General features: G+C 47.6%; 1 long non-coding RNA gene across 1 annotated transcript; it reads right to left on the bottom strand.

Moving 5' to 3' along the window:
• Positions 1–694: 694 nt before the first annotated feature.
• LOC135982940 (uncharacterized) lies at positions 695–8789 on the bottom strand. The gene is made up of 2 exons (XR_010600436.1): positions 7593–8789; positions 695–2558 (listed from the first exon to the last, which is right to left on the bottom strand). It is a non-coding gene; the product is annotated as an uncharacterized LOC135982940 (long non-coding RNA).
• Between the last annotated feature and the right edge of the window lie 671 nt (positions 8790–9460).

Below are 9460 nucleotides of genomic sequence, written 5' to 3'. Positions count from 1 at the left end.
CTCTTCGCAGCCAGGCATGGCATGGACAGCTCTCTCCTTCTTAGGGTGGCAGCTGCCTCTGTAACGCTGACAGATCCTGGTCATCGGTGGGTGGGATCGAACCAGGGACCTCTGGAGCTTAGTGCATGGGCCTCTACAGCATGAACTAAAAGCCAACTGGCTGTTAGCTAAGGCTGTAGAGAAGACTCGTTTTATCTTTCCCTCTAAGTGGTCTTGGTGCCACTAGCTGGGACACACCACCACACTCAGAAGGTATGTGGGTTACATACTTCCCCTAGCTGAGGATGCGAATCCTGAGCTTCAGAGACTTCTCAGTTGGAATCCCGGATGACCCCTGTAACAATGCGGCCTCTGGCGGGACACTACTATCAATTCAGGACAAATTGCTTGGAGCAGGGCAGTCACAGCCCAAGGCTGGGTGTCTTTTACTATTAAAGCACGCCAAACCAGCCATACAGAGAGGACTTTGGTTTTACCCCCCTGGCAGATCGGAAGTCATACAAGCAATTCCCTCAGATATTCCAGTTCCCTTGTATCACCACCAGCACCACTCGTTATGGGGATGAATGGTTATGAAAACCACAACCCCAGTAAAAGAAAAAAGGTTCTCTCAAAGGACCCCAAAGAACCAAGCCCCAGATCCAGGTCAATAGACAAGTCAGATCTTACCCACAAATCACACTGTTGCAAATCCTTTAGCATCTAAAATCTAAAGGTTTATTCATAAAAAGAAAGAAATATAGATGAGAGTTAAAATTGTTAAAGGAATCAATTACATACAGCAATGGCAAAGTTCTTGGTTCAGGCTTGTAGCAGTGATGGAATAAACTGCAGGCACAAATCAAGTCTCTGGAGTAGATCCACAGCTGGGATGGGTCATTCGGTCCATTGTTCAGAGCTTCAGTTTGTAGCAAAGTTCTTCCAGAGGTAAGAAGCAGGATTGAAGACAAAATGGAGGGGTTTCCAGGGCCTTTTATATCCTCTGTCCTGTGGAAGGACCCCTTTGTTCTTACTGCGGAAAATCACAACAGCAAGGTGGAGTTTGGAGTCACATGGGCAAGTCACATGTCCATGCATGACTCAGTTCTTTACAGGTAGAGCAGCCATTGCTCACATTCTACCTTGAACATTCCCAAGAAGGCTTCTCATACGTGGATTGGAGTCCCCCAAGGTCCATTGTGAGTTAAGTGATTCTTGTTTGGGCACTTAATCTGAAAATTCCTTTCTCAAGAAACTGACCAAATGCTTCACTAATGCTACTTAAAATCAAACACATTGAGATACAAGTGCATAGCCAATACTCATAACTTCAAATTCAAAAATGATATACATACAGAGAGCATAATCATAAGCAGCAAATTACAACCTTTTCATAGACACCTCACATGACCTCCTTCGTACAAGATTTGGTGCAACAATAGGACCTTGGTTGCAGCAATGATCTATACGGTCACAGTTCATGTCAATAATGTCACAACCCCCCACTTATAACACCGATAGACCTCGGTCGTCAGCGGGCAGGATCAAACGTGGGACCAAGCCCCAGACCCAGGTCAATATACAAATCAGATCTTACCCACAAATCATGCTGTTGCCAATCCTTTAGAATCTAAAATCTAAAGGTTTTCTCATGAAGGAAAAAAGATATAGATGAGAGCTAGAATTGGTTAAATGGAATCAATTACATACAGTAATGGCAGAGTTCTTGGTTCAGGCTTGTAGCAGTGATAGAATAAACTGCAGGTTCAAATCAAGTCTCTGGAGTACATCCACAGCTGGGATGGGTCATTCAATCCTTTGTATAGAGCTTCAGTTTGTAGCAAAGTCCCTCCAGCGGTATGAAGCAGGATTGAAGACAAGATGGAGGCGAGGCATCAGCCTTTTATAGTCTCTTGCCATGTGGTCTTTGCTTTCTTTGTCCCAAGGACACTCTATCCAGCATGTGGCATAGAAAAACCTTAGAGTTCAGTCCATAGGCAGGTCCCTGCGTACCTTGCTGAGTCACAAGGTGTATCTGCCTTCTCTCAATGGGTCGATTGTATAGCTGATGGTCCTTAATGGGCCATCAAGCAGGCTAGGTAGAGCTGACACCAACTTGTCTCGGGTGCTCCCCGGAAGCATAGCACAAGTTTGAAATATAGACAGTATAGAGCCAATATTCATAACTTCAACTACAAAAATGATACACACATACAGATAGCATAATTATAATCAGACAATAATAACCTCTCCATAGACCCCTTACACGACAACTTTATACAATATTGGCTGCAAATATATAACAGTGGTTGCAACTGTGATCTATACAGTTACAGATTATGTCAATAACACCACAGGAGGTGACACGGCATCAGTGAGACTGATATTGGAATATTGCATCCAGTTTTGGTGTCCTTGTTTGAAAAAGATGTTGTGAAATTGGAGCTGGGGCAGCAAAGAGCCACCAAATGTTCTGAGGGCTGGAGAAAAATGCCTTCTAGTGAGCTATTGAAAGAGCTCAACCTTTTTAGCTTATCAAAAAAAGATTGAAAGGTGACTTCATTGAAGTGTTGAAGTGCCTTAATGGAGAGAAAAAATTGGGTATTAAAGGGTTCTTTAATCTAGCAGAGAAAGGCATAACAAGACCCAATGGCTGGAAGGTGAAAAGAGACAAATTCATATTACAAATAAGGCACAAATATTCAACAGCGAGGATGATTCACCACAGGAATAAGCTACCAAGGAAAGTAGTGGGTTCTCCATCTCTTGATGTCACTTAATGATGACTAAATGCCTTTCGGGAATGTGTTTGCCCAAAAAGTAGCTATTGTGTCATACCAGAGGCCTGTGATATGCAGGGGGTCAGATTAGATGCTCTAATGGTCTCTTCTGGCCATAAAGTCTACAAATGTCTGAAAAACTGAGTGTAGCATTGGGAGCAGTGTCTGATGTTTTACTGTCTAGCCGGCTTGCTTCCTAGAATGAACACTCATTGAGTGGGGTGATCCACAGGGAGTAGCTCAAACCTCCAAAGTGCCTGGCCAGCGGCAAGACATTAGCACAGCAAGGGAGGGGTGTGGAAGTGACATCACAAAGGCCTTTTGCAGGACCTCAGACTATTGGTCAAAGGTGGTGGGGAGGTGGTGACCTCACAGAAAGATGCTGACATCAGCCAAGCAGGACAGGGGCAAGGGGCCAGGGAAACCTCAGAGACCCCTGTGGCTTTGCTTCAGCAAGTCTCCTTCTCGAGGTCTCTCTTTGAGGACTGAGAGAGTATTCGGGTTCACGTACGTGAGCGCGAGGAGGAACCTCTTTTGAGTTTTCTCCTTTCCTTTTACTGATTTTACCAGAAAACAGACGTCCCTGTTTAGAAGGTAAGAGCCTCCTCGAGGTTTGAAACCTGTTCAGTCTGATCCATCTGGTGACAGTTGAATTCTAGGCGTGGAAAACACCAGCTTAAGGAGGCAGAATTTTATTCCGCACCTAGAATTTTGTCCCTTAGGGCTTGTCTATACTTACCGCGCTGGTTCGGCGGCAGGCAATCGAACTTCTGGGTTCGATTTATCGCGTCTTGTCTGGACGCGATAAATCGAACTCAGAAGTGCTCCCCGTCGACTCCGGTAATCCTGCTCGCCGCGAGAAGTACGCGGAGTCGACGGGGGAGCCTGCCTGACGGGTCTGGACGGCGGTAAGTTCGAACTAAGGTACGTCGACTTCAGCTACGTTATTCACGTAGCTGAAGTTGCGTACCTTAGTTCGATTTGGGGGTTTAGTGTAGACCAAGCCTTAGAATCACTGGGGACATTAGGGTTTGTCCTTTTTGTTTCATCTTTTCCTCCATCCCTCCCTCCTTTCTCTTCTTTTCTTGCTTCTTTTGTCCTTTCCCCTTTTCCCCTCCCAACACTTTTCTCCTGTTCCCCTCCCAACGCCTTTCTCCTATTACCCTCCCAACACCAGGAGGGGTATATGTGTGTGTGTGTGTGTGTGTGTGTGTGTGTGTGTGTGTGTGATGGGGGAGTGCTCTGCAGCTCCCATGGTGGGAGGTCCACCCAAAAATGTGGGGCTGAAATAGTGCTCGGGCAGTGATCCCCACCAGTGACCTGGGCCATCCTTTGGGCTCTCTGGTGAGAACCCTCAGCCTCCCGTCCTCAGTCTCTACCCTGATTGGCTGAGCAGGGGGTTATTGACAGGAGGAGACTCAGGTCCTTGTTGTTCTCTTTTAAGACCAAGTAAATAAGTCATAACCAGTCATATGTTTGACGAATTTTGCTGCTTCTCTACATTAATTGTCTCTGAGCAGTTCATGATTCTCTCTAACATTCCGGTTCTCCTTAAATACTTGCAGAATAATTACTGTGCACTGTTGCTGGTCTGGAGCTCATCTGAGAGCACTTTATTCAGGACATCAATGTATGAAATTCAAGATCTGATGGTTAGTTTGAAAATCAGGGCTCTTGGGTCCCATTCCCAACTCTGCCACTGACTGGCTGTGTGACCTAAGACAAGTCAATTCTCCTTTCTCAGCCTCAGCTTCTCCCTCTTTCAAGTAGAGATAATAATGATCCGCTCCTACCTACCTCACGGTGGGTGGAGGATGCGGATCCATTGGAGAGTATCACTAGGAGTAGTGCATAATATGAGGTGTCCTATCACATTTACTCAGATCAGATTATGACATAATAGAATAGCTGAAATATTCTATTTTATTTGTATTTTTTTATTTTGAAATTGTTAAGAGCAGCAACTACTTAGCTCAGACTGAAGCATCTTATCTAATTTTCGAGATCTAAGTGTCTCCTCTTTGTGTGCGACGAGACAATTTAACACACTGTGACAAACAGGAGATGCTTTTGTTTTTCAACAAAATATTTTTGCAAAGTACTTTCATCCCACTTGTTATGATTTCAAGAAACAAACTGGTTTAGTCTGAATGGGATTTTCTGACAGAAACGGTTTCAATGAAATTTCCCCACCATCTCGATTCCTGGGCTCTATCCCTGCCTCTGGGGGGTTTGTTGTCCATTAGAACAGGAGTCAGGTGGCTTCTCTTTCTGGCTCTGCCAACATCTTCCTGTGTAGGTCTTTGGGTAGGTCACTTCCCTTCTCTGTACCTCAGGGTCCGCCCCATCTGTCCAGTGGGAACAGGGACAATTCTCAAACTCTGGGCAATCGTGAGCCTTAGGCCTTGGCTACACTGGCAATTCACAGCGCTGCACTTGCTGCGCTCAGGGGTGTGAAAAAACACCCCCCCGAGTGCAGCGAGTGCAGCGCTGTAAAGCGCCAGTGTAATCAGCACCTGCAGCACTGCACGCTCGCTCGCAACGCTGCAAGCTATTCCCCTCGGAGAGGTGGAGTACTTGCAGCGCTGCGAGAGCTCTCTCGCGCTTCACAGTGCTGCCGTGAGTGAATCTGTGAGTGTAGCCAAGGCCTGAGTGAGATAAGGGGCGTTAAAGCCCTCTGTGAAGGAGAAAGGGGAGTTTCATGGTGTTTAGCACCAAGGAATTCCAAAGTTTGCTAAAATGTCTAGTCTGTGGAAACAAGAAATGGTCGGGGCCAAATTTTTTAACCGTTGCCTTTTTTAAAGCCCATTCAGGGATGTGAGTCCCTGTCCTTTAGGTACCTGGGGTTCTTTGCCAGCAGGAGAGAAGAGGTTCCTGCCTCCATTTTTGTGGCCTTAACAAACCAGGTGCTGTGCCCCAGTTCTCGTCTGAGATCCCTGAAAAAGAACATCTTCCCATCCATTAACAAAACAGGACCTATCTTTAAAAGGGAACAAAGTGAACCCTGGGATTTACAGACTAGCTAGCCTCACTTCCATAGCTGGAAAGATACTGGAATACATTATTAAACAATCAGTTTGTCAGCACCTACAGGATAATTTGGTTCTTAGGACTTGTCAAGAGCAAATCTTTCCAAACCAATCCTATTTCCTTCTTTGGCAGGGTTACGCCGGGCCTACTGGAGGTGGGTAAACAGTAGATGTGATCTATCTTTGTGTTACTAAGGCTTTTGACACAGTCCCATAGGACATTCTCACAAGCAAACTAGGGAAATGTGGTCTAGATGCAATTAGTGTAATGTGGGTGCAGAGCTGGTTGAAAGCTCATACTCCAGGAGCCCTTCTCCATGTTTGGGTGTACCTAGTGGATCCAGCAGGGATCAGTCCAGGGTCCTGGTTCTATTCAATATTTTCATTAATGATTTGGAAAATGGAGTGGTGAGTATGCTTCTAAAATTTGCAAATGACACCAAGCACTTTGGAGCACAGGACTGGAATTCAAAACGCCCTTAACAAATTGGAGAATTGGTCTTCTTGAGCCAAACTCCATGGCTGGGCCCCTCTCTATAGACTGGGCTGAAGTGAAAGCCCAGAGCCAAACACTCCTCCTCCTGGGCAGTGCACTCCGACCTTTAATGGTCAGATGCTGCTTAGCACTGTGAGAGCAGCTTTTGCTGGGGGATTCTCCCAGCATTTTCCAATAGTGGGAAAGTATTAAATCCCTGTTTGACTGCTGGGGACAGAGACATTGGGGGGGGGGGGGGGGGGGGGGGAGCAACTTGCCCAAAGTCCCACAGGAAAAGGAAAACAACCAGCAATGGAACCAATAGGAAACCCAGAAATGGAACTCAGGAGTCCTGACTCCCAATCCCCTTGTCCAGTCACTACAGCAGAGCACACTCCTGACAGCCCGGGGGGTTGGGAGGCTCCAGGAAGGTGTGTAAAGTGCTGGGATGTCAGGATCCTGGAGGCGCTGTCACCCCCACACTAGGGCAGTGTTCTGCACCCCATGCTGCTGGCCAAGTTTCTCCGGCCCTTGGCAATAACACAGACTCTTGTTTTCACAGCCAGTTGATCGCCCTGGCTGGGCAGGGTAACTCCTCTGGTCATCACCACCCTCTCCAGCCTGCCTTGGGCTTGGAGAGTGAGGAGAAGGGCGAGGGACGACACTGAACATCCTCCATCCATCGCTCTATCACCAGAGCAAGTGTGTGGCATTAGGGTTCCTCTGTGGCGTTCCCTGTCTGTCTGGGGAGAGGCAGAAAGAGGGGGAGAGAATCTCTCCCAAAGGAGATTGGATTTGCAAACAGCCCCCAGGAGCCCCTCGCTCTCAGACCAGGGAGAGGCTTCTCCAGAGCTGTCTCCAGTGTGTTTGGAAAGGTCCCAGCAATGGGGCTCCCAGCTCTTCCCTTGTGGGAGACTGTTCCTCAGGCTGAGAGTCTCTGAGCTGGGCCAGACCCTGTGAGCTGCTGAGCATGGAAATCAATGGGAAACAAGGGGGCCCTGGCCTTGCTGTGCCTAGGGACTTTGAAGTGGGGAATGGTTTCCCAGGAGAAGTCTGGACTCCTGAGTTCTGTTCCTTCTCTAGCCTGGGCGGGGGTGGGTGCAGGTGTGGGGGAGTGTGGCCTGGGATGGCAGGAGGGAACTGCTTGTCCAAAGTGACCGATGGTCTTTGTGACTGACTCCTGTGCTCGAAAAGAATAAGACTCCCCAGTTATTGCAGCCCCAGGGATGACGAGGGGGAACATTGACGGGGAGCTTGGATCCCGCCCTGGGGTTACTAGCCAGCCTCTTGATCGGAGTTTGGTGGGGAGACCTTCAAAGCAATTGATACCTGTATAGACTGGGGTTATCCAAAGCCACTGTCTGCCTTCCCGCAGATATGCAGTGTTGAATTTCCTGCAGATATGTAAATCCACCCAGGACTGAGTTAACTCCTGGCACCCCTGTAGCAGACAGCATGATAGTAATCAAACAGATACAGATACTCACCACCTTCATAAAAAATACTACAGAATGATACCTCCCGCGTTCTTCACATCTTGTGTTGGGCTAAAGGTAGGGTGACGAGATGTCCCGATTTTATAGGGACAGTCCCAGTTTTGGGGGCTTTTTCTTATATAGGTACCTATTACCCTGTCCCGATTTTTCACACTTGCTATCTGGTCATTCTAGCTAAAGGATATCTTCCAGAAAGGCCTCCAGTTTTGATATAAAGACATGTACCAACTCAGAGTAAGAAATCCACCTTTGTGCCAGAAGCTTGCAGTCCAAAAAGCCTGACAAACAAAGGAAGCATTATTATTCCCTTTTACAGATGGGGCACTGAGGCAAAGAGAGACTAAGGCCTGGTCTACACTAGAGACTCACATCAGTATAGCTATGACACATCTACACACCTGAGAGATGTAGCTACACCGACCTAACCCCTGGTGTTGACAGTGCTAGGTCGATGGACAAATTCTTCCATCAACCTAGGCCTGGTCTACACTAGGAAATGAGCTTGGTATAACTGCGTCACTCAGGGGTGTGAAAAATCCACACCCCTGTGCGATGCAGTTAAACCAGCCTAAGCCCTGGTGTAGACAGCACTAGATTGATGGGAGAATTCTCCCATTGGTCTTGCTACCGCCTCTCGGGAGGTGGAGTAGCTACACCAGTACCAATGGGAGAACCCTGCCATCGGCGTAGGTAGCGTCTACTTTACACTGAAGTGCTAGCACGGCACAGCTGATGCAGTGCAGCTGCATCACTGTAGCATAAAGTGTAGACATACCCTAAGGGCCAGATTTGTAAAGGTATTTACAAAGGGGCACCTGACTCCCATTTAAATAAACAGGAATTAGATGCCTACATACCATTACAAATCCGGACCAAAGCAACTAGCCCATCAGTCTGTGGCAGAGCTGGAAAATGAACCTAGATCTCGTACCTCCCAGTTCAGTTCCTTACTGTAAATCCAACCCTCCTCTCTTCCATCTTTGTCTGAACCTAATATGGAAGGAAAGGTTCAGAAAAGGATTATGTTAAGTGTGTGGGGGGCTGGGGGGACAGTGCAGCTCTCTCTCCTTCACTCCTCCTTCTCTCCCAGGTTTGGGTAAGCAGTGCTTCCTCCCCGCTCCCCCTCCTCTTTCAAGCTGCTTTAACTCCTGGGGTCAGACTAATCCCTGCAAAAACATCCACATGGCTCTGTGAGCAAGATCCCAGTTCCCTCTCTGGAGCCTCTGCACAGCTCTGAGCTGGCAGGAAGCACCAACGCGTTGGTAGGTCTCTCTTCAGTGCTAATACAAGACAGTTTCTGGCCAGCATCCACATTAACAATGTGGCACTGGTGTCACAACTGCACCAGTCCCCTTATCTTCCGTCAGCTTCATTTGGGACTTTTGCTCTTGAACCCTGTCTCTCATCCCAGATTGGCTCTTTCATCCTGATGCCATGGAGGGGGTGCCGTTGTTTTGTAGTGACAGCGGATTCCTTTTTGCTGACCTCCTCTAGCTGGTTCCTCTGAAATCTGAGATCCCGATCCAGGGATCCCAGGAGGATTCTCATGAAAAACAGCCCAGCCAGTTGTGCAAACATTCCACACAGCTGGCTGAGGCGGGGAGGGAGGGAGTGGGCGGCAGGAGCCTGGATTTCCAGTCCCTTGTTTTCATTCTCTTATTTTCATGGCAATAACATCCTGTCTGGGTTTGTTGGTTCTGG

This window comes from Chrysemys picta, chromosome 4 (assembly GCF_011386835.1).
Source record: "Chrysemys picta bellii isolate R12L10 chromosome 4, ASM1138683v2, whole genome shotgun sequence".
Classification (NCBI taxonomy): domain Eukaryota; kingdom Metazoa; phylum Chordata; order Testudines; family Emydidae; genus Chrysemys; species Chrysemys picta.
This window is presented reverse-complemented; position numbering and strand designations above follow the sequence as displayed.